The sequence below is a fragment of the Drosophila eugracilis genome, unplaced genomic scaffold (assembly GCF_018153835.1).
Source record: "Drosophila eugracilis isolate 14026-0451.02 unplaced genomic scaffold, ASM1815383v1 contig_2154, whole genome shotgun sequence".
NCBI classification, from domain to species: Eukaryota; Metazoa; Arthropoda; class Insecta; order Diptera; family Drosophilidae; genus Drosophila; species Drosophila eugracilis.
The window spans coordinates 6,422,610-6,448,991 of record NW_024573038.1 but is presented as its reverse complement, the minus strand read 5'-3'; the positions used below and the strand labels follow the sequence as shown (position 1 = coordinate 6,448,991).

The following is a 26,382-nucleotide window of genomic DNA, read 5'->3' as shown; positions in this document are numbered from 1 at the left end:
TTGGCTAGGAAATTTGAAAGATTTGATAGCCATCTTCTTTTATCTCCTTTATAATGGTATTTGCAAAATATTGTTTAACATTTTTTGCATATTTCCAATCTTTGCGTATTCTTTAATCTCATATTTTTCTCTCAGTGCAGCGGTGCTGATATTTTTGGCCGCCTTCAAAGTCGTCCGCGTGTTACGTATTAAAATTAGTATGCAATATTTTTGTTTCAAATGAGGGCCTGAGCGAGAAGGAAAGAGGGGAGAGATAGCGGGCGGGGGAGCGGTACAGAAGTTCATGTTGCGCTTTTCCCCTCTTTTCCACCCAACCACCCAATAGCCCCCCAAACTTTCCCTTCCACGTACCGCCTGCGTTTATTTTTGAAGTGTTGAAAATAAACCGTAAATAATCGCGTAGCTCGGTCGGTCGGGCAGCTTTACAATCAATTCACTTGCACACACGTCCGTCTATATATATATACTTATATATATATATGTATATTCCTCCGATGGATATGAGCATGCACGTCTATATGCGCCTTCATAAGTATCTGTGTTTATATTTATAACAAGTTGCTTGCACCCGTCCAACCAAGCAGAAGCAAAAATATAAAAAAAGCAAAAATAAAAATGAAAATGAGAAAAAAAGGCAGAAGCAGCAGCGGCAGCAGCAGCAGCGGCAACAAATTTAAAAATTATTGGTAATAAAAATCCACCTTCACTACCCCGCACATTATGCATCGTAAAATCTGTATATTTAATATATGTTTTGAGTGCGCGCCGTGGCTTTTGTGTGATTTTAAATATTTTTAAATGAATTATATAAATATGCATAAGTTGGCGTTTAAAGAGATCACAAATCTGGCATTTAGCTGCCCCGCCTCCTTCGATATTTTGATAACTCAGCAGGAGGTTGACCCCCCAATATGGCTGTTCTCGATTATTCACCCAAAGATGGGTTTTTTTATTCATGCAATTAGCTTTTTATTGGCCGGTTTAATAGGGGCAAAAATATGAGTATCAGATATGGTTTTGGGAGAGAGATTTCAGGTGCCAGATGGCAACACTGATTGCTGCTAATGAGGGCTATAAACTTTTTTCGGACAGTGTCATAGAGTTTTATGTGCAGTTCGTTTGTTAAAAGATAGAACTTTTGGCTTCGAGACAATGGGAAACTAATTTTTCGAGACATCAACACTTTCTGTATTATGTTAAAGAGAATGAACTATAAGGAATTTCCTATCATTCCCTTGAGATATAATTTTTTTTATACATTTCTTACATTTCCCAGGCAGAAGTCCCACAATTTTAACCACATTTTCCCTCGCTTGACTTTCGTTTGTATTAAATTAAATTAAATTGGGAGTTGCAGAAACAGATGGGTTGCTTCCAAAGAAGAACATCACCCATGGCTCTTCCTCCTGGCCAGTGGTTGGCCTTTTCTGGTTGGACATTCTGTTTTATTCTCTTTTTATGACAAATTGTCACGAGTGCATTGATGCAAAAAACTTAAATGAAGCGACATGCTGTTGAAATGTCCGAACCGCCTTTTGGCCCTAGACATTGCATGGCCTGCAGATGCGGATACACAGATATGGGCTTATAGAAGCGCTCTGCACTGGCAGAAAGTATGTACTATTAAAGGTCCTTAGTCATAGGATAAATATGATGGCAAACATGGATTTCTTCATAACTAACTTACTGCTTTATAAAATGGATTTTAAGGATTGCATTTAGTAAAGAAAATCATTTAACACATATCAAGAAATTTTTTCCAGTGTACAGTATTGCGTGCACTTGCAGATACTCAAGTTGTTGGTATGTGTTTGTCTTTTTTTTTTTGTATCTTTCGGGTTGTGTGCTCCGTCATATCAAAACAAGAGCAGCATAACAACAATGCCTTAACTCAGGTCCGCTCTGTTCTTGGGGACTTGAAAACTAATATGGGCTTGGAGGACATTACCCAGAAGTGACTAAGCCCGCAGCATGGCCTAATATCCCCCTACGCCCCTCTCTCTCTCTCTCTCTCTCCAATGCCCCTTTATCCAAATGTCTGGTGGATATCCCTGCTCTCGGATTACAGGGCCAGAAGCAATTGAAAACTGAGCTTGACAGTTTTTTCGGTTCTGTTTTTGCTGTGTTTTATTTTCGGTTTATGAATTGCCCGAAAAACGAGAAGAAATTGAACTTGGCTGTGCGGCTGTGCAGTGAGAGAAAGTTGGGGGTGTGTTTAAATTATATTTTATATAGATTATGGGTTAAGAATGATCACATCCATTAACACCATGGAAGGTTTCCAGAATATCTTTTATGCTGGAAATACTTTTCCTTTAAGAAGACAATCTTTTTGAAACTACAACTAGAATTACTACACATTTTCTCTCTGTGTGTCTTTGCCCCCATCTAAATACACTTTTTCGGTTATTTTGGGTTTTTGTTATATAGCTGCTTACCGTTAGAACGGAGTCTGGCTTTGTCTGGGCATTTGTGGGTCTTCCTGGAACCGTAAGCAATATGCTCGAAAGGGTTTTTTTTTTTTTAAATTTCTTCTGGGGGGCAGAACCAGTACGGGAAATTGTTGATCGGAGGAGGAGGAGGAGGAGGAGGTGGAGAAGGCAGAGGTGGAGGCGAATTGTTGGCGCAATTAAATGTGCAACCAAGAAACGGCAAGAAACGAAGGCAACTCTTTGTTGCAATAATTCAATTAGCACTCTTTCGGTTTCGTTTCGTTTCATAAATATATTAGCTGGGGATCTGTAATTTCCCCCACGTTGTGAGCTCGCTCGCCTCTTTCTTTATATTTTTTTTTGTTAATTAATGTGCAGTTATCATGCAACCCGATTAACAGTCGAGTGCTGCTGCCGTTGCCGTTGCCGTTGCTGCCACTGCCACTGAAACTGCCTTTGCTGTAGTAATTGCAACTTGTTTGTTATTTGTTATTTGTAGTCCAAGTCAGGCAGTCAGCAGTCAGCAGTCGCCTGCCTGTCACTGACTCTGTTCTTGTTGTTGTTATCTGCCAGGAATGCTAATTATAAGATTAGCGCCGTAGCCCAATCTATGCTTGTATATATTATATATACTTATACTTATTTCCCTGGCATAGTGGGTATCTCTGGGTGTCTGACTATCTCTGTATCTTTGTATCTCCATCTGCGGCACTTGGGTGATAGCGAACACGCACACGACACTTGACAATGTCGCTGGAGGATTCTGGCGGTGATTGTTGGTGAAGGTTGTTCGCGGTGTAGGTTTTCTTGTTTTTCTCGTACATTTTCCATAAGTTGTCTTCATTTTTCTTATTTTATATGGTGTAGTAATGGGTGTTAATGTGTGTTTGAGATCTTGGCTAAAGAAGTGTTGCGAAAAATGTTGTCTTACTTTGTGTTGTGTAAAACATTGTTTTAAATCAAGCTAAAAGTTGGTTTAAATATCATAAAAAACTCATAAAGCCACATTCCTGAAAAGGAATTTTTAGTATAAAGTTCGGCCACCACCCTAATAAATCACTTTCTTGCGGTTTCAAGCCTAAGATTGTCGATACTACTGATTTTCTAATTGAGTTTCAATAAAACGTATTCATTGTGGTTTTAGGAACTTACGTTTTGACCCTCCTCTGACACTATAAAAACTTTCCCATCATCCGCAGCAGGTTCAACCACAGCCCAACATTTCCTATGCGGTTAATCATAATATTTTTTCAGAGTTCCTGAGTTTTGTTTTCTATGAGAGTGCCTTTTGTTATCAGCATCAAGCTCTCCATAACATCAGCAGCCCAGCAGCTTATGCATTCCCATCATGTACTACGAGTATAGAGTACTGAGTACAAAGCCGTAGATACAGATGGACTCGTTCCTATCCGAGGGTATGTGTTCGAGTATGTGCCGGGCCTCGACGACTGCTGCTCTCCCTGTTTCTCGTATCTGTCGTGTGCATCTCTTGAACTATCAATTTAAATGTCAGTTTAAATTGTAGAATTTTTCATTTCGTGGACTTCGTGCATGAAAACTATAAAAATGTTTTCATTGTTTTTCCTCTTCCTCGCTCACTCGCTTTGTGTTTTTGAGAACTTGCTTAGAGAAGGCTAAGGAACATAGCCAGGCTATAGCCAGGTGTGTGTGTGTACAGCGGGGGTAATATTTTTAATCCAGGATATAATAAACTAATATAAATTTCATAGAACATTTGTTAAGGTGTCGTTAAAATATAAGTTATTCTTATGTGTTTTAGCAACTGGTTTTTGTTAATACTTCTCAAGCACGATGTACCGTCATGATCTTAAAAAATGAATTTATAAAACATTTTTAAGATAATCAACAATAAAAGTTAGTCTAGCGACTAATTTAGGCTACTGGTTTTGGTTTTTAATGGCTTCTAGGCATGAGTTCCTTTTTGTAGAGCGAGTTTTTATGGTGTTTAATTTGATGGGTTTACTAATTCCAAACATTAAACTTAAAATTCTGTGAACTGTTTAGTTTTGAAAGTTCTTATAGTTTTGGCCATGGATTAAATATATAAAAAACTGATTCTAAAATATTCATAAATTCCTATTACTCTACCCCCTGCTGTTCATAACCATAAGTGTGTGTGTTGGTATAGAGATGTTTTGGCGATATGGCTTAGGCACAGAGACTCAAAGACCGAGACTTGCAGCCTGGTTCTGATTCAACTTGCGAGACTTTGAGACTTGGAGACTCCGTCTTTGACTCTGACTGCGACTCCTACTCCAAAACTTCGACTCTTTTCGTGTGTGACTTGTTTTAGATTTGTGCTCGAATGGGAGCTGGGGAGCTGCCGTTCAGCATTTGACAGCAGCTGTCAAAAAACGAAACTTGAAAGCGAACCGACCTCGGGGGCCCAAAAGCCTCTCTGCTGTGAGCAGCCCTCAGATCCAAAGTAAAAGTTGCAATATGTTTGTTTTGTTTCGTAAGTTTCTGCCTGGCCTGGCCTTTTTTGGCAAAGTTTCTCTTTTTGGCCGTTTTCTTACCTTTTTGCGTTGCCCAGTGCCAGAAGTCGTTGTTGTGATTTTCCACTGTAAATAGAAGAAAAAAAGGGGGGTAAATAAGAGATTTGTTAGGAATTTTCATTGGCTTGGTGGTGAGGGGAAATGGAAAGAAAACTTCATTTCTACTCTACAAACTAGAAAGAGAGAGAGAGAGATATCTTCCAGTGTGAATGAACACATCCATCAAGCGAATGCAACATTTTTATCGAGCTAAGGCAAACTTGAAAATTGTTTTTTAAACAAATCGAAAACATTTGGCCGACAGACATGGCCCATTAATTTCACATCTCAACTCATCTCTCTCTCTATCTGTTAGTCTTGTCTTGAATTTATGAGCCACGAATCTGGTTTCCATTGCGATGATAATTATAATTCAGAGCTTTGTTTTGCCAATTTTAATATCTGACACTAATTGCTGCCACCGTTTCTTTTTCGGCTTTCGGCTTTTGGCTTGAATCGATGCGATAATTGGTTGTGACTGGCCATCAATGGCCCGAATTAACTTGTTTACAATTAAAGTGTCATTAAGTCATTATCTATTGTGCGAAGTCTTGTTTCCCCCCCACCCCTCGTTTATTGTTATATTTTTTTTGGCTGTGTTTTCTTTTTTTGCAATGTGCCCTTGACACGAGCCCTGCCTGCCTGGCTGGCTTGCTGTTAGGGTCCTGAATCCGTGGGTTATGCTGAAGAGTGCCAAAGTCAATATGGGTTGGGCACTGCTCTCATGTGTGTGTCGAAAGTTGAAAGCAACCCCTGAGCTGTGTCTTCCACTGCTGTTGTTGCCATTTCAAATTGCCAATTATCGATGAATTTGCAAAAACACAAACAGACAGACAGCCGAAAAGGGGCGCGGCTGTTTTTGCAGCTTAAGCGGTTCAATATCTACAGAGATATATATATAGACTCGGGTATATATCTTTCCCTTTCCCTTTTCCTTTCACAATCCCCACAGGTCCTGTCAATATTTTGCTAGTTCATTTTTTCGCATTAGGGTTGGGTCTGCCTTTCCTGTTCGTCTGCTGAATTATGCAAATCAAATGGCACATATCGATGTCGGTTGCAATATTATTGCTGCAATTCAGCAGTTTAACCCCCTTTCAAAATGCAATCAACGTTGCGAGGAGGGGCCTTGCCTGTGCTGGCGTCCATTCAATTCAAGGAAGGCAAATACAAAAGTTGCCATAAATCCTGCTAAAGGATTACAACTTGATTTGCTGAATGGAAAATTGAATTTCGTTGACAGGTTTCTTTCCGGGATAGTTTTTAGTGTGGGCTTTCCTTTAAACTTTGCGAAAGTTTTTTAACAGCTGAGATTAAAATTTTAATTGGTGAAATTTAAATGAAAACTTTTGTTAAGTATCAAATTTTTTATAGATTTTTAGCAGAGCTTAACAGAGGACTTCTGTAAAAAGGTTGCAGTCTTTCCCATGAAAGGGTTTCCTGTAATTTAAAAGTATTCCTCGTCACATTTTCTTTAATTTATTTTGGCTTATTTACTCACCCATTTCTCTCCAAAATTTCCATAATATTTTTCCCAAAAACCGTTAGAAAACCGTGAAAAACATGTTTTCGCCTTCGCCCTACTTAATCGCTCCCTTGGCAACCGAACTGATTTTGAAATCGGAGACCAACGGCGGCAGCTGGTTGAATGTCGATACCGCGCCACGCCCTAAGATTTACATATGACTGCGCCTGTCAATTGCCATTAAGCAGCCAGCGAAACTTTGGAGAAGAAATCAGAGGAATACAAAAAAAAAATCGGTTTTCTTAATAGATTTCGTTCTTTAGTTTTTTTTCTTTATAGACTTTTCTCGGGGACTTGAAAGGCGGTGCGGCGCATCGAATTGAATGGAAATGAAAGGAAACCCTAAGCAAACAGGGCAAGTCCTTTCGTTTTCTTGTTTTTCTTTTTTTCAAGAAAAGAGTAAGTAAGAATTAATTCAGCAGTAAATGGAATTTGGGGAGGGAATGAGAGTTGCGGCTGCTGCTATTTAACATTCAAATTACAAATCCTTTTTTTTTTTTATGACAAGCCAAGATGAAGGGTTCGAAGGCCGAACGAATCGTTTATGGACCTGGAGGGGAAACCCTCTTTTCCTTGGCTCTACTCATTGACTTCAGCCGCTTGAACTGCCAGCCAGCATCACCATCATCATCATCATCATCGTGATGTTGATGAGAAAAACCTTCGTCCTGGGTCCTTGTCTGTATTTGGGATGCAACTCATTTGAATATCTATCTCTCTGCGTAGCGCGTATCTTTCGAGTCTTTGGCGAATGCGTGAGAAAATTGTCAGCATATTGATTCGATGATTATCAAACAGTTATGCGCATATTTAATTGTCCTGTCCCCTCGCAATTTATTCGAATTTGTTGCATTTGCATTTGGATTTGGATTTGTATTTGTATTTGTATTTGTATTTGCATGCGCAGTTTGAGCTAAGTTTAAGTGCAAATAATATACGCATCGAGAGAGGCTGAGTTTTGTTTAAATATTTGAACAGCTTTCGGTTGATTGACAAGCCGCAAGTTTTCACTAACTTCTGCTTAGGCAGATGTTTTCCTTTGCCTGGGAAGTTCGGGCTCACCTCTCCTGATTAGATGCTTAATTAGGCAAGGCGCGGTTTTCCAGCCTTCCATTTGCTGACCTTAAAAAAGGATCAAATGGTCGCTCTGCACACGCTGCTATCTAATTTTCTTTTTCTGACCGCCCCTCTTCCTCCTCCTCTAACTCTTTTTTAATGCCTTTCTCCCGCCTTTCGCTGGGTTTTTCGCCGCTGCTGCCACCCGCTGGGCGCTTTTTGGCACCAAACAAATTGGGGAGTTGCTCTCCAGGCGGAGCAACGACAACGTGATGGATGTCGTCCCACTAGAACGCCACAAAACAGGGGAAACCTCAGCCCAGAAGTGTACTTTAAAAAATATTTAGAATTTTTTAAGTTTTAATAAAATATTTCTAAGTTCAAAAATTATATCTTAAATAAGCAGAAAAGTAAGAATTTATATATAAAATTTTTTAAAAATAATTTAAAATTTATTTTTCCCAGTGCATAGCTAAAATTCCTAAACCAGACCGAAAGTTTCCCGTTCGGCTGCTTGTGGCATGTTTGCTTGTTTGGCTCTTTTAGCCCCGGCATTAATCAGTCGGTGGTGCGTCTGACATTGTCAGAGAAAGGAGAGAAATAGAGAAATAGACATGCCGAGAAGCGGAGAAAAAGCGGAGGAAACGGAAGGGTGCACGTCGGAGGGATCTACTTATTATTTCAGTGTAATTAATAAAGATTAAACGTTGTGACACGGCTAGACTGACTAGAATGCTCCCTCCCGAAAAGGGACTTGGACTGGGAAAACTCTCTAGTCTTTCTGCTCTGTAATTTTCATCAGCATTTTCTCGTTAGTATTTGCCTGATTTGTCCTGCTCGTGACAGTTGCCATATTTAAGCAAATAACAAGCGTCTAAAGATTAATGGCCAGAAGTTCGCTTTAGTTTTAAGGAGAATACATTAAAATATCTTAAAGTTTAAAGTTTCCTAAACTAAATAGATTTTTTTCCATTAAAAAGTCTACGCTGGATCATAAATATCCAGTGATCCCATTAAAGCAACATAAAATCGCATTATGTTGATCATAAATTTTCAGCTGAGAGATCACAGCTCTGATCTTTTATGCATTCCTTGGCTTGGGATCGGTTTTCAGTTTTTTAGCTTCGAATTTATATATATTTTTCAGCTTGCATAAAATTTGATAAACAAACTAATAAACATAAACTAAGATTAATGCATTCATATATCACTCAATGAACTCAAATTTGGGTCATCAAGTGCAGTCGGTCTGTTATAGTTTCTGTCTCTCTGTCTTGTCTGTCCCTCTGTCGGGTTTTGAGTTTGTATCTATGTTCGGCGAGAGGGTGCTGCCTGCCCCACTCGTACTTATGCTTAATTGCACTGGTAATTAATAATGTTATTTATTAGACAAACATGGGCTGCTCCTCTTTGCCTGGATGACCTCACCATCAGAAAATTGTGTGTACATGCACGGGGAGAAAAAGTGATAGAACTTTTGGTATATAAAGATAAAATTTTGTAGGAATTCTGAAAAATGTTTGGCTAATAGAGGAAGCCCTTCTAAAGTGTTAAATAATTTAAATAATATTTTAGAATATTTAATAAATATTTTATAAATGTTTTTAATTCATTTTAGTTTTCTATATTTAAGAAATAATATTTTTAAAAATATTTCCTTGCTAAAAATCATTATTAATCCATGTTAAGGGCAATTTTCTCTCTCTGTACCTTTGTGTGACTCGTGCTCCTCTCTAGATGTGTGTCATTAAGTAAATTAAGTAAATAAACATATGCCCGCTACTAGAAAGGGGGAGGGGGGCTGGCTATATAGTAGTTCTGAGGGAGAGGGCAGGATCGAGTGAGTGAGAATGAGCGACTTTGGGCATAATTAATTGCCAGTCAGCCGTTGGCCTCGTTGAAGTTGAAGTTGAATTTTACCCCCGCTGAAGCAGACAGCTGCCACCAACCAAAACTCCCCTTCCCCTACCCCCCTTCTACAACCAAACTACCCGACACTGTCCGTTTTTTATCTTTTCCGAAACGCGTTAGTTTTTGCGCCCTTTAACTTTTTGGCTAAGTGAAGTGACCAGCCCCGAAACTCCTTTCTGGCCTTATGCGCATTTCAACGCCTTCATTTGCATGCGTTTTATGGCTTAATAGTGCCCCGCCTTATCTGTTGCAAATTTTCAGTCAATAGATTAATGATAAGCCCCCCCCCTTTCCTTCCCCCCTCTCGTACCACATTTGCATTTCATTTGCGCCCCAAAAAGAGTAAACCAGTTGGAAGGAAATTCCTTCGGGTGCCCTGCCAAAAAATAAAAGAAGGTAGAAAGTTGTGTTCTTTTTCAGCTTTTGCTTTTGGCCTCTTGCTGTGTTTTTTTTTTGTTATTTTTCAGTCAGCTTCCGCGTTGCCTTTTCTTAACCTTTCCCTGGGGCCATGTCTGCCGCACCTCATCAAGGGCAGCTGGAGTCTCTTATGGATTCGCATCGGCACCTCCACCGATTCCAGTTACCAGTTCGCAGTTTGCAGTTGCAGGGCCAAAACAAATTGAGACACAACTTGGCTTTTGCCAAGGAAAACGTTTAATTTACTTTTATGGCACTTGCACGATTTATTGAAATTATTTAAGATGCTTCTGTAGCTTCTTCTTTTTTAGGGTTTTAGGTAAGGAAAGAAACTGATTTTTTAGCACTCCAACTTTAAGTTTAAACTTTTTAGTTAGCTGGCCAAAATGTTAAGCATAAAAAAGCCATTTCCTATGTGTTTACGATTCTAGTGAGTTTATGAAACTGGTTTTGGGATTTCCTAAACTGCAACATAAATATCGAAAAATATAGATTTAATAGAGGGTAATCTTTACCATACCAAATCAAGGCCATAAACAATAAGATTTGATTCGCGGCCGTCATAATCAGACTAGTTCTGGCTGCATTCAACAGGCTTTTGGTTTTTATGGCCTCTTTGGCATTTCACAAAATGAAAACTCATTACTGATTATGCAAATTAAAGTCGGTTTTAGATTTTATACTCTTTCATTTTGTTGGTAACCAAGTGACAAATGCAAAATGTTTGTCGCTCGTGCCGTGGCCCATAAAACCATAAAACCATAAAACCTCTATCCGATCGATCAAGTATGAAGTGGAACTATTCGCGTTAGTTAGATATATAGATAGATGCAGATTTGTATCTGCTGCAATGCCAACAGCGAGTTGGAGTTGCCTGTGTAATCGAAACTGTTTTGCATATTTATAAGCCTTTTTCCTATATGGAGCTCGGCCAGAGATCTGTTTCTCTGTCCAGTTTATGTTAATTGCATGGGGTCTATGAAATTAATACTTTTTATCGCTTGCTCAATCGCCGCGAACTTGTAGCTCACATGTTAGCTGTAAATTAAGTTGACAACTTGGCGCTGCTGCCACTGCCGCTGACTTGGCTAGTTGGCGGCTCGCAAAACTGGCTCGAAGCCGCCACAATTGAAGTTGGCTTATAAGAAATCAATTTCAAGTGTCCGAGAAATAATGTGTAAATATATTTTTTAAGAAATATTATGCATTAAAGTGTCACTAGCTTGTAGAAAATATATAGATTCGTTAACGAGATTGGAGATAATGGTTTGGTTTTCGATTTAATTTATATTCCCTTAAGTTATAGTATAAGGACAATAATGGCATAAGTTTTCCATTTCTGATATATATATATGTTCCCGTTTCCCCCATTATGTATCCATGTGGATGTATACCCAGACTTAGGCTGTATTTTCCCATTGAAGTCGCAGCTGGGGCCGCTCACAAAGGCCAGGCCAGACCCATCAATGGCCATCATCATCATCATCATCATCAGCCCACATACGGGCACCGATATATATCCAGGAGGGGGGTATATTGGATATGGTTTTCTCGAGTATTATATAGAGACTGTCCGTCAGTTGGTCTACGTACACTTTACTACGCAAATAGCCGTGGCTATTCAAACGCCAAAAGCAAAGCCACTGCCATTAGCTTGGACTTCGTTTGTCCGCTGGTTTCGCCAATGTTTGTCTACGCCTGACTGCCTACACACTAAAGACAAGTCCCCTCTCTATACCTTTCAGAGCTGTCTCCTCTATTATTTAGCAAATATTTAGAATATTTGAGCAACAGCTAACGGAGACCGGCCACTTGGCCACTCGGGCTACTGCACGCGCTTCGGCAAACAAATCATGTTTTCCGAAGAGGAGTTGAGTTGGAGGGACGCCTTCGAGGGACCCCGCAGAACCAATTGCATGTCAAAGTGTGTGTTTTTTTTTTTTGTTGGATCTAGCTGGGCATGTGTGTGTGCTAAACTTTCTATAAATATGGAAACGACTTTGGCTAGTTTAAGCCAACAATATCAGCGTCAAAGTCTTTGGAAGGCAGGAAAGAAAGAAGGGTTTGATATGCTGATTTTTAAAGGGTTTTTACTGCGTAATGTATCTTGGAATTATTGATTAATATTTCTTAAAAAGACTTAAAAAGGTTAAGAAACTAAAGGAATTAACCAGGATGTTTCCCAATCTGTTTTTTCCTTCCTAATATCAACATAAATCGCACTTACAAGTTCATTAAGGACCTAAGAGAGCTGCAGCTTTAATCCTCAACTTTGATCTCATCTCCAACATAATCATATTTAAACGACATCTCAGCCATAATGAGTTTTCTTGCAGTGTGGCCATCATCATCATTATCAACATCATGGACACATCGGCATTATTGCGGTCGTTAAAGCCACCTGCTGTCCGGAATGCTGCGTCTAGCTGCTGTATTTTGGCCTTTAACCTTTTCGTCTCTCGTCTGGTTTTAATTCTTTTTTTTTTTTTTGGCCATGCCAAAAAGCGCAGGCTTGTAGCGTTTTCATAGCTTTCTGAGCTTGACCATCTGCATATTGGCCTCGGCAAAGAGGTGGGTTGGGATGCGAGTTTTTAGGTTTGGGCCGGACCCAAAAGCCGATGCGCCGAGCGGACTGTGTTGTTAACAAGCTTGTTAATAAATTACCAACAAAATGGCCATAAAATGTGCCAAGCATAAATCATGGCCCGCAATCTGTTCCCCTCCGCATACATAAATAAATAATAGCAAGTGTGGACACCCAACAACGAGACAACGCGACAACGCGACAACCTACCGACCAGGCAAAATTAGCAACAAGAAATACTATATATATAAATTCAAAAATTGAAATTGATAGCAAAATACCAAACCAAAAACAAAGGCGACAAAAATCTAAGCGTAGCAAACAGAAATTATGAAAAACTAAAAAAATTCAAATGAATCAAATCGAAGGGGTTAAAGCAGCGCCAGCAGCTGCATAAATCAACTCAATTAGCGAGGTATTATAAGCTGATCACAGACTGGAGAATAAACAAAAGACAGAAGTCACAAGGAGTTGTCTCAGAGCTGGTGAAGTGGCAAAAAATATGCCACAGATTTTAGATATTTTATTTAGATATTTTAAGTCAATGGAAAAAAGTCTTTCGATAGAAAAGTTGGAATAAAACTAACTAAGAAACCATTGAAAGTTGTAAGGAAAGGAATAACGCAATACCAAAACCTTAAGACTACATCTTCTTAGCCAGGTGCTAAGCTGAGACCCGAAATGCAGACCTTAAGAAAAGCCCCCAGAAGGCAAGGCATCTCATCATTATAGAGCGTTGCTTGGGGTTTTCGGCTAAATTTTATGGCTGCGGCGGCTCATTTCGCATCATAAAAAAGCATTTTCAACACATTTTTTAACGACAAGTGCCGGGGCAAGACAGCGACCGACCGACCGACCGATCACATTCACCAATGTGGCCAGCATTTGCAGCTTTTTTGTGGCCCAAAGGCGTTGGCGTTTGCCATGGCAACAACAACAGCAAAAACTTCGAACTGCAGCCATAAAGCCGAAGAGGGGTACATAATGAACAAATTATAATAATGATATGGGGGGGAATATACATATGTCACTGAAAACGATCGCCGGCAATTCAAATGTCACGCAGTCAACGCTTTTATTTAGCCAAAATAAACCAGCATCTGCTTACTATGCTATACTATATAGCTATATCTAATTTGGCTAGTTGGTTGTGCTTAAATTAGTGGAAATCGTTTTGAATTTCTAATGCGAGGAGGCGATGTGCGATGTGAGGCAACCGAAAGACAGACGTACACAAAACAGACGCCATGTCATGTCAGATCATTAAGAAAATATGGTCAAAAATGTTTCAATTAAAAGCAGAGACGAGAAAAAGGAAACTCACAAACAGAAATTGTAGGCGGACAAGTTTCATTTCTGTTTTTTATTTAATTTTGTTTTTTGCTATAAATTGTGTAGGCTACTTTAATGTCAAGTCATTAACGGCAACAACAATAGCAACCAAGCAAGTGAATCATTAGGAACAAAAGCCAAAAGGGGGGTATAAACTATGGAAAATGAGAATTTCTGAACAGCTTTTTGGTGGGTTTTTTTTATGGCCTCAGATCACGCCTCCTACTTGCCGGTTTGATCTGTTGGGAAATTTGTTCCCGCGACTTTCCATCATAAACATTTTCCATTCGCCAGATTTTTATGGCGTGTCGTTAATTAGTTGACTTAAATATAAAATATATACCGAAAACGATTCTATAACTAATTTGAATATCATGTTTTTTAATTAATGTGAGTTTTTATTTGATCTGGATTTGATATGGAAATCAAATTATGGCTTATATTCTAAAGACTAGCTGCAGTTGAGGGTATAAAAAAGTACTTTCAGTATTGAAATAAATCCAATTAAAATCTAAAATCCAATATAGATATAGCAACCTAGAAAATCGAAGTAAAAAGCCCACTTGAGAGACTCTTAAAATACCTTTAAGCCTGCCTGGGTATCATTAGACGTTTGGCCTGAGGTAAAAGTTGCGTTGGCCCGACTTTATTCAAGGTTAAAACTGTAATTGACTTATCAACCCACTCGATTTTTTCCCCACTCAACCTTAACGGCTAGCCAGCGATTTTATAACCGCTTAAGTCGCCGTCTAAAACTATTTTATTTAACTTAATTTTTGCACATGCTTTTAGGACCGACTAAGCCGAAAATGCTGTACTGTTAAAACCGCCAAAAAGTCTGATCATCGCGCTGTTTAAACCGCTTAAAAATCCCCCCGAAAAAAACTTTTTGTTTGGCTTCGTTTTTTTCTATTTATTTGCTTTTTTTTGTAGCGTCATGGCCCAATGGTTTGTGTCAGGGCATCCGACACCCACAACGCTGGGCCATAATGGAAAAATAAATCTTCGATATATTGTTGGTACTCTAAGAAACGCGGCAGAAGTTAAGAGCCGTCCGTCCGTGTATCTCCGAAAAGCCAAAGCAACACAAAAGCTGGCTGAGAAGCGAGTTTGAAAAGGCGTTAGATTCGTTGCGGGCGCGCGCGTTCTTCTTTTTAGTTTTTTTTTTCCTTCTTTACATCTTTTTTTTTTCACTTGCTCACATCAAAGCGTCAAAAGCCGCTAAGCAAAATGCCCACACTTGGCCAACAGCACACACACACACAACATAACAAATGCCTAATTGTCTTGGCGGCACTCGTAAAACCTACAAAATTATTACGGCTGCAAGAGAAGACAGCGTAAAAAAAAAAGGAAAACTACAGGGAAGAGGTCGAAAAAAATACGAGACAAAAGTACACACATAAAGCCACTTATAACCGGCACTTCACATGTTCTGACCAGGCCTAAAGCAGTTAACAAAAATTCAAAAACAAAAAAAAAAAAAAGAGTGACAAAAATGCCAAAGGGTAAACTAATGACAGTTTAATTTACTCCCATTGCGATGAAGTGTAACGCCGCTCAAAACTCAATTAGGCCTAGTCGGATGGTTCCTCGATCTCTATTTGGCGATTAATGTACAGCAGAGGTCAATGGAATAGGTTTGGGTTTATGGAATGTTCTTAAAAAACATATAAATTCACATTTTGAAGTATTTTTGATCTGTTTGATTTGTAAAAACATTTTTTTATTTTTAAAACTCTTCTTTACTATTTTTGACACTGAAAAGTCAACAAAGAGGGTGCTAAAAATAATAATTTAATTTTTAAAAATAAAATCCAAATGCAGTTTATTGAACTTTTGAAATTTCCATTTAACTTTTTAGTTTTTTTTTTTATATTTCCAGCTCAAAGGGCACTATTATTTTAACCCCAACTGTAACCATCTCAGGTAGTATTTGGCACTTTGGCCAAATGCCGTTCTAATGCTCCGATGGTCTCTATGTGGTCCGGTTCGGAGTGGAGTCACCGTCTATGGAGGCAGGTGCAATAATACTATGTATATGGATGGGTCATGACTTAAAAACGCATAATTTCCGGGCTTTATGAGCCGCTCTATTGCTATCTGCCTGCAGCCATCTCTCTCTCTCTCTCTCTCTCTCTGTTTTTCCCTGTCTCTGTCTCAATTAATTCGCCTAGTTTATGTTTATGACATTGGCTCCACGCATATTTCTGGGTAATAATTTATGATAAGCGCGGTTAGCGATGGGTTTGGCCAACTCCTTTTCGGTGCCGCGTCGCATTCTTTATTATAATGAACTTTTACGCAGTGCGTATATCTCATAGATACAGAAAACTGCATAAAGGTTACTTCTACCACACTTTTTTTTTGCCTCATTCTTTATAAATTTATGTTATTAGGCTCGTAATTTCTGTTGAATATTATTGCATTCATGTTTCGTAGGCGCTGTTACTAATGAGTTTTTACCCCCGCACCGCAACCATCATGATCTTCTATCTTGGCCAAAAAGATGTTACCGTGTTTGGGCTGTTGTTCGGGAAATTTATGCATTGCCATTGTTTTCTCTGGCCAAAGTTGTGTTTGCCGGTGGGCGGTTGTTTTCCAGCAATATAGTTTCCGTTGCGGTTACCCCTAGTTGGCCCAAACTCGGTTTTTGAACGCCCATCTCACACACATACACACAATTGTGTGGGTTGTCTGGGCACTTGCAAGTGGCACAAGTCTCTGTCTCAGCCGGAGTTTCGCTCTAAGGAGGCTGCCACAAACGAAGGATGCCCCTTTCGGCTGTAAACCGGGCTAATTGGACTGCGGGCTGAGTGAGTCAAGATACAGTTTAGGTTGCAGAAGAGAGAAGGAGATTATACCTTAAGCAGTTGATATGGCGAGGAGGATATATAATCTTTAACGGAAGATAAGTTAAGATACTCCCTCGAATGAAAAAGGTTGAAAAAAGATACTCTTTTCATGATACCAATGATACCAAGTATGCTAGCATTAGAAGTAATAGATACTAAATGTAATATCATAAGTCTATTTCTTTATAAATTACTAATTAAAACTGAATCTTCGCTTTAAATCTCAAAGTACTCAAAGTGAATATTTGAAAGTAACCCTTTCCCACTGCCGAAAGATCAAAACCGCAAGATATGCGCGGCTCAAGTAGGTCGAAGATGCCCTTTCCCAAGCGATCCCTAACTATCCTTTCACTATCCATCAACCATCAGTATGGAGAGTCGTCAACCGCAGAGCCATGGCAATCCATCAATCGAACCAAAAACTTGTCATGCTCCAATTTGGAATGCTTTTCAATGGCACCTTTTAAGCAGTCCTAACCCGCCAATGGATATTCAATTAGAAGACAAAGAGCGACCGATACGATCCGCTTGGCATTCTAACTAAATAGCATTCACCTGTCCGCCGAAATAACTTCAAACACCAAAAAATAAAAAAAGAAGAGAAGAGAGATATAATATAAAAGGAAGATAAGAAGATACAAAGATACCCTAACCACGGGCAGCAGCTGTCAATATATGTTGGCGCCAAACGAGAATTCTTTTCGTTGTGGAGTCAAAGTCGAAGTCAAAGATCCATGGCCATCCATTAAATGCCTACCGTCAAATCATAATTCATTTTTCCCCCTGCCGGGTTTTTGGTCTGGGTTCTAGGTTCTCAGTTCTCAGTTCTCAGTTCTAGGTTCTCGGTGGCTTCCCCTCTCCACCGATGATATTCCTCAGCTATTAGGCTGCGGCCACTCCTAGACACGCAGCCTCGGGGCACAGACCATAAAGCCATTTTTCCAGGTGATAGAGAAAGGGAGAGAGAGAGAGAGAGGAGGGGACTTGAAAACTAAAGAGGCAGGTGAGCTAAGAGATACTGGTTACAGGTACTACTACCTTCGATGCTGCAGCAATCTGGGCTTGGGAATTTGCACCTTGCACTGTACGACGAGGATCCTCCTCACTTATTCGGTTGCATAGCCCGCGGTGCTGGGAACAAAAAAACAACCAACAACAAAAACACTCTCGAGTTCATTGATACTCTGTTGCAGCTCAGGTGCTCAATCAAATGCAATTAACAGCGACTAGAAAGGAGTGGGTATATATACCCATATAGCCGGTAGATATGGCCAGCAGAACGGAAGTTCGGCTCTTTGGCTCGATGTTTGTTGTTGCTATTGAAATGTCAGCTTGGGTTAGTCATTCGACGAGCCAGCTCACTACGTCTCATATCATTTGCATGGGCAAATTGGCAGGCAAGCAAAAAGAAAAGTTCACTGAGAGAAAAGTGCTAGGAAATCAGAGATTCTTAAGGCTAAAAAATTGATCTATAAACTATTTCTTTCTTTAATTTAATCTACAATCATACCCATAGTTATCACTTTTCTTTATTTAATCATTCATGAAAAACAATCTTAGTTTTGCTTCCTTGTGTACGATGTGCCGACACAGCCAATCATATAGAAACAGATATAGCTAGAGCAACTTTGTCGTGTTTGCCAAATGCCAAAATCAAAATGAAAAACAAATCGAAAAAAAGGAGGAAAATGAGAAAAACTGTGAGGGAAAAAAAGAGCTAAGCACACAAATGCCAAAACTTTATTAGCCCGTTGACGCAAATTAACGGCGACCGCTTCCATTTCGCATTTCAAAGCGTCAAATCGGTCGTCGTCGCCGTTGATGTGGTGCAGAGTGGTGGTGCCACAAGGTGGTGCAACGGTGGCTGGTCTCTACTCAGACCAGTTCGCGCTGCCAGCAAAATAATTTGTAAATGTCAGAGCATTTTGACAGTTTGCGGTGATGTTTTTCAAATTACAATTTACAACAGCAACGACAACGGATAAGCGAACATAGCCAAACAAGCTAAAAAGGCAAAAAGTTAAGCCGACAATATATATCTATATAGTATATAAAATAATCAGGAGATTTGTAGCTTTTTTGGTGATTTTTCATCAACAAGGGGTTTTTAATTCCAACCGAAAACCGAAAAAACATGGAAATGCTGCAGGGCAGGCCCAGCTTATGTGTCCTGCGTTTTAATTAAACGACATTTTTTCCACGCCCAACAAAGTCAACTCCTTTGCTTTATTTACAACCAAAAGGGTTTTCATAAAACATCTCTATTTTTTTTTCCATCGAAGAGCCTTAAAGCGAAACCGAATCTCGTGGTTAAACTTTTATTTAAATTTTATGATCGGACTTTAGGCAAGCCCCCTTTTACACTGTAAACTCCCCACTCGTGGCTGGCTTTGGTTTTTTCTTTCATAGTTATAAACAAAACGTAGAACTGTTAACGACTTGCAGGCCCATAACTTAGGCCATAAATTTGATGTTTGATTTTCATGGCCCGGTCAACAAGTTGAGGAAAACTTTAAACTCCAGCCAGGCGGGGCAAACTGGCAACTGGCAACTGGCGACTGGGCAGATGGCTAATCTGTTAATGCAAGAGAAGAGGAGAGCTCTGAAACTAGTGAAAGGTAAGCCACACTTTCACCAGATCAACAAAATAAAACAGTCGCAACTTGTCGGGCTTTTAATTTAATTAGCTTAACCAGCATGTGACCCAAACTAATCAAACTTGGCTCAGTTCGGGGTGTGGTCACTACTGCCGGTCACTGTGAAATGGATAACAAAAGTATAAAGGTAGATAGACTAGACATAGCCACAGGGGGAAAACAAAATACAAAATACAAAAGACAAAAAAAGAAACGTTAACTTCAATGTGGATTAGGGGCAAAACGGAGAAGGGTTCTTGCCAAATGGCAAACAAATGCGATAATAGTTGGCCAAGTCAATGGCTAGACAGCCAGCAAAAACCAACAACAATGAAATTGAAGAAAATTACACTAAATTGGCTTCAATTATTGTATTAATTTGGGTTCCGTGTTGCTTTCCGGCTTATCCCTTTTGGCCTCTATTTTTCCTGGACCTGTGTGGCCCTGATCTGCAAGTAAACATTTTGTTTTCCTAACTTGACGCTCTGGCATCTTGATGGGCCACTTCTTCTTTTTTCCCCCGGAACTAAGTTGAGTTATTCCAAAGCCAAATTATATTAGACAGTCAGCAAAAGGTTGCTTGCCATTTGTTCATTGACGTTGCAATGTGAATGCTGCTGAACTGTGGATGTTGCACAGTGAAAAGTGGTTATTGGTAGGGCATACCTTCTTATCAAGTTGGGAATTTTAATAATTTCATTTTTAATTCTTACCCTAGATATGATTTTTAAGTGATATTATATCTGAATACACAACCTAACTACTTTAAGGCAAAGACTTTATATTTTCTCTCTCTGTATTGCACTTTTAGCTGTCGTGCAGGAAGCCTCGTCTTGACTTGGCCAAAAGGAAACTGGCGATTATAGTTCGTAAGCCAGTATGTGACTGACTGGAGCCAAGTCTTACTTTTTTCTTTTTGTAAAAATAAGAGGCAGCCGGAAGAACTTCATTGCTTGACATCTGCTAGGAGTGTGTTTTTCGTGCTCCTCCCTTTTTGTTTTTCCTGCAGGTAAATTGTGATTCTAGTTGGTTGGCTTGGGAGCGTATGAGATGGAAAGAAAATGCATCTCCAATTAAGGAAAATTAAAGAAATTAATACTTTATCTATTTTTAAAAGTAGTTAAGTTCTGGAAAATGTACAATCACAAGCAAGTTTTTGGCCTGCAAATATTGACGATTAAAAAAGTTCTCCTTAAATTGATTTTCCTCAACATTCTCCTCATGAATTTTCATTTATATTTCATTTTTATTTGCCAACAAACTTTCATAATTTGGTATGCAAAACTCTTTCGCCCCAGAACCCATATAAAATTCATTTTAATGGAAACTTTTCTCTCTCGAGCGTTTTTCAATTAAAAATCCACAACTCACCAAGAAACCGAAGCTGAGAGGCCGCAAAAAACATTGGCAATCGCACAGACACTGGACGGCACAAACACAAGTACACTGCCGGAAAATGCTTGTTGGTTATGCTTGCGAAAATCTAAATTTGGTTTTTTATTTCACAGGAAAAAACACACGAGTTGAGGAAAAGTTCTGATAAAGTTAACTTAACTGGGTTAAAAAAGAACGTACGGTTAGAGGCGGGCACGAGTTCGTTTCCCAGGAGAATCTCTTCTCGATTCTCCGGAGAATTGCTTGGGCTAACTGTTCTTTTGGCAACCCGAGCGGCTTCAAAGCCGAATAGCGAATGCGGCAATTGGCAACTGGCGGCTAAAAAAGCCACTCGCACCGCAGCGCAACACATTCGCAAACGTCGGCGTCGACGGCAACTTTTGGTAGGCAGAAAGTAAAAAAAAAAAAAAATACATACATATATATTCGCCCTCTCCCTCTGACCCCATAAAGACCTCTCTTTCTTGAAGTCAACACTGTATGTGTGTGTGTGTGTGCGTTTTTGCAAAATGCAATTTTGCAGCAGCTGCAGTCAACATGTTGCTGGTGTGCTTTTTGTGGCTTTGTAGCCCACCACAAGTCTGAGAATCCACCACACTCGTTTGTAGTATTCCTATCGGTGTGTGTGTGTGTTTTCTTATCCGTGAGCTTGCCCTGTATGTGTAGCTGTGTGTGTGTGTGTATGTGGGCTTGCACGTGTTTCGCCAAAGGATTACCACTCAGACCCTAGAATCCGAAACTCAGCTGTTGTTGTTGGTGAACGTCACAGAAAGAAAATGCGGAGATTTTTCTTATCATTTCAGATATATTTCATGTCAAAATCCCGACGGCTTTTTGTGCCACAAACTTAAATATTAATAAAGTAATGTTAAAAAATATTTTGAAAATATTTCAATTTTAGCTTATTTTCTCCCAGTGTAATGTTGCCCGTGTTGCTTTGGCCGTTTGTGGGCTTGTCGCCTGACTGACATTTCCTTTTGATGCGCCTACGTGCCCGCTTTGGCATATGCATTAGTTGGCCCCCAGAGAGGAGGGGGCAGGTCAAAGGGAGCGGCGCAGGGGCGGTGCCCGGGGGCCGGGGCAACTTCAATGATCGAACGTGACATTTTAGCCCCACACAACACACAGCACAACACTCAGAAGGCCCCCAGAACACTTGGCTCAAAACTCAAAAGTCTTGCGCATGACGGAGCTGCCGCAAAGGGGCCAAAAAGGGAAAAGCAAGCTAGCCTGGGCTATAACCACCGGCGGGTTGAGTGAGTTTTTCCCGCCTCGAGTCGGTTTTTTTCTCACAGTCAATTGCATTGTTTTTGCTCAGCCGCTAATTGTGGGTGTTGTTCTTGTTTCGGTGATGCAACAACGAACAATTTTCGCGGCTATCATGGCTGAAAATGCATGTCAGAAATGGGCTATCAAGGGAGGGGTGAATTCGTCTTCAAATTTATATATATATTGAGGGAAATATCTGGGAAAAATATTAGCAAAGAGCAGCTTCTATTAATCTATAACCACTTCTGGTAATGATTTTCCTAACAAGACCTTAATAGTTTCTTATTGCCAGGCAGGTAAAACCGCTTACAAATAATCCTCAATGACAGACATCCCGTGTGGAGTAGTGCCACGCCCTCTCGCCTAAGAATCCCTGGCTAATTACGATGCACACACCTTGGGTAACAAAAGGCAACACTTGTTGGTTAGCCTTTTATCTTTATGACATAATCTCTGGGTCCCAGATGACCACAAAGTACGGCTAGGAATTCTATTCCCTTTGCCGCTGCTCATCGCTTGGCATTTCGTTTCTTCGATTTTTCCCACTAATCAACAGATTTTCCCTCCAACTCAACCTGGCAATTTATGGCCAACAAGGGGCACAAGCACATGTTCCATTCGGTTTCGAACAAAGAGACAGATGCAGATACAAAGATACCCATCACGGATCACGGATGGCGGATCGGGGGTAAACGTTTTTAGGGATCTCGCCGTCGCCGTCGCAGTCGCAGTCGCGGGTATTTATTACATCACAGTCGGAGAGGAAAATACAAAAAAAAAAAAAAAAACGAAAAAAGAATCGTAAAGGGGTGAAGTAGTAGCAGCAGCAATCACAGAACTCTCGAGGAGCGGTTAAAACCGAAAGTGCCATGAGGTAGTAGCCTATAGACCTACATACGGGCAGGGTCAACTCTCGATAACAACAGGATAAGGAGAACCAGAAGGGGCCCCCGAACTGTGCCTGGCATTGTTTCGCTTTCATTGAGATTCAGATTCCCGATCCCAATCCCAATTCTGATTCCGATCCCCCGAGAAAGGAAGAGGCAGCCGAGGCAGCTATAAATCAAAGACATAAAGTTGAATGCACCACCAGAGGAAAAGGCAAAAGGAGAGGCACAAGGCGGATGCAAAGTCGTCACCAGCTCGTTTGGGAACCTGAACAAGCGGACCTTGAGAACCTTTTGACGACTGTTCCCTGGTCCTACCTCAATGAGGGATCTTAAAAAAAAACAAATCTGAATGAGAGAGGATATATAAAAAATTAAGTAAAAAAATAATCAAGAAGGAAGCAAGACCATGTGACGTTTGTTTTTGAGGAACGTCAGCTGAGCGAAAAGGGAGCTCTTGTGGCAATCTGGGCTTAATGTTTTCCTCTTTTTTTATCTTGGCCAAAAGGGTTCTTCTTTGGTCATCGTTTTGGTGGGGAGACAGGGAAAAAATGGCATAATTTGCTTAAGGAAACTTTTCCAATTTATAAATGACAAACACAAAAAGCGAGAGCATAATGAGGAAAACTTGGGAAGTGAATGGCGTTCTATCCCCCTTTTCCTTTAGAACTTCTCCGAAAAAGACATTTTCTTATTTCTAATTAAAGTGCCTGGAGATTTGCATAAAAGGAGTCCTCCGGAAAAAGGAGCAAACGCTTAAGCATTAATCAAAAAATCAGCTGAAAATTAAAAACCAAGTCCGGAGAAGTGGCAGCACAAAGCAAAAGGTACGAGAGCAAAGGAAAGGATAAAGAATGTGCTGATGAAGCGAGGCAAAAAGTGCAGACAGAAAAAGAAAGGATTGTCTGGGTTTTCGTTTAAGGGGGGTGGTAAGGGTTTCAACACAGTGGGTGGTGGTGGTGGGACTTAAAGTTGGTAAAGAAAGATTTAAAAATAAGGACAGCAAAGTATTTGCCACTAATGGTTAAAGTTTTAAGCCGAAAAAACAAGGATTTGGCAGGCAAAAGTTATGCAGGATAAGCTGAACTAATTAGGCAAAGGTTTTTTTTTTTTTTTAATTAAGGTAAAGTCTGGGCAGTTAATATTTAAAATAATGATGTTATTTTCAAGTTTTTGGAAAGTTTCAATTAATTTTGTGCTTCTCCTACATGAGTTTCTTAATTTGGGTCACCTTTGGCCACATGTATCCCCGCATGTATCGGCGGCCAAAGATGCAGATACAGATACATGTGAGGCAGCAACGCCCAGACACGTGTAAGCCTTATTTTTACCCCCCTCTATATACATATATATATAGGTATGAAAATACACATTTCACTTGCTATTATTTGGGTTGGTTTTTTGGCCGCTGCCGTCGTTGTTGTTGCTTTTTGTGTACGAAATATTTCGTTTTCTTCTCATTTTCGGTTGTTTTTAATGATGAGACTGGGAGTGGGCTTTCGGGTTCCCGTCAGTCCAGTTCTGAATCAACAGCGATGAAGCTGCCAATCTGCACTTCAGTGCGCTCCACAATCCCCGCCCTCTTTTTTCCGCCCAAGTCAACCGCAGGTGCACGTAAAGAAATTAATGCTTAAAGGGGGCTTCTACTTAACAGAAATTTTATAGTTTTACATTTTAAGTAGGCTTGACAGTAATAAGATCAAAAAGATAGTAAAAGCTGATTTAATGAATAAAAAGCTGATATAAATTTGCATATTTTCTCTCAGTGCAGGCACTGACAATAACCGAGAAACGTAGCAAAGAAGGAGGATGCTGAATGACGTGGATGTAAATGTGAATGTGAATGCGAAATTCTCGCAGTGGGTCGGCGGTTGTTTAAGTGGTCCTTGATAAGCGGCTGCCAGCTTAAAACCGTAATGCGCTTTACCAACTTCACTTCACTTTGGCCTGTGTACAGTGTGCATATATATACAAATATATATATATATATATATCTACAGATTTCCGTACGTACATATATATTTAAAATAAACTCTTCGAGCTGCTGATGAAATATCAATATTGAGGCAGTGGCCGAGGAAATTTTAATTCGATAGTCGTGAGAGTGGAGTTGGCCGAAAGTAAAAAGATACAGAGACATCGTAAAGTGAGATTGGATTCACGGCTGTTCAGTTAGTGGAAGCGTTAAAAATGCCACTGATTTCGACGGTTTCGATTTTTGTTGCTGTCTTTTCATTATTTATTTAATGGCATACAGGTGCAGATATTCAACTCGATTGCTCTGTGTTTTCCCCATTAAGAAATGATGAGGAAATTGTGGGGATTTATGTTATGTTGCAGAGATATTTTAAGCGCCTTTCCCGTCATGGGCGAGTGTAAATTGATATTTGTGAATGGCAAATCATATTTATTGTCAATTTAATGCTATTCTATATTCAATTAAGCAGCACTCATGAACCATAAATGCAATCTCGAATAAATTAATATAAATCCAATTAAAATGGAAATGGATTTTTTTTTTTTCACCATTCACATAAAACTGTGGGGCAGACACTTTTATTTTGCCATTTCAGATATGCAAATATTACACTTATTAGCGGACATTAGATTACATTTTTTATTAATTATGTGGTTATAGAGGTTGATTCTGGTTTTCTTTTTTAGAGAAATATAATTTATAAATTTAAGTTTCAGGTAACTAAGTAGCAGTAACTTGTTTCTAGTTTCTAGTGAAAAGAAGATAAAAATACTAAATATATTCTAATTGTTCTTCGAAAGTTTCTATTCAACATAAATGATTTGAAAAAAGTTAGAAAACCAAAAACATTTTGTTTACTTAACAATTTGCCAGAAATAAACGTGTCGCTTAAAACTTACTTGTTGTTGACCCAACAAATGCTTGGCAAAGTTTGTCGGGCTTCTCTTTTTGCGGTCCAGAGCGAAAGTTGTTATAGTTGCGTTAAGTTGAAATTTATGTTTCAGTTTTATAATATAATTTATACACAAAGTTGTACACACGGTTGGCGTGGATATACTATATACTATATACTATATATATAGATGTCTGGGCAGAACTTCACCCGGCTAAAGAGTCAATGTCACATGACACGCGCACGATTCACCAACACTGAGGCACTTTCGAGGCTTTACAGTTAGTAGTGGCTAACAAGTTAAGAGCCAACAACAACAACAACTGGTCAGGAGTTCCAGTTCCCTGGCCAGACAATAAAATTTGCGCCATAAATCAATTCAGCTAGCTCTCTGCAAGTTTTACTTGCCCAGCCTGGCCTGGCCGTCTCGTCGTGGTTCCGCTGCTGCAAGTGTCACTGGCAACACAGGCAACTTGATTCTGGCATTTGCCGCTGCTGATCTTGGCCAGTCTGTTGATGACTAAGATTTATTCGTGGCCAACTGGCCATTGGAAACTGCTAACTGCTAACTGCTAACTGGCAACTGGCAACTGGCGACATCGGCTGCTGGCGGGTAACTGCACAAGGCCGACTGGCAGGATGAACCACGGAGCCTGTC

At 39.8% G+C, this 26,382-nt stretch overlaps 1 long non-coding RNA gene across 1 annotated transcript in view; it reads right to left on the bottom strand.

The window, feature by feature from the left end:
* Positions 1–21,330, bottom strand: part of LOC108114317 — a 34,065-nt gene extending 12,735 nt beyond the window's left edge. Inside the window, exons 1-2 of the long non-coding RNA XR_001772740.2 lie at positions 20,675–21,330; positions 4,970–5,014 (exon numbers count right to left, since the gene is read on the bottom strand). This is a non-coding gene — a long non-coding RNA (uncharacterized LOC108114317). The remainder of the gene's footprint in view (positions 1–4,969; positions 5,015–20,674) is intronic.
* Positions 21,331–26,382: the final 5,052 nt, after the last annotated feature.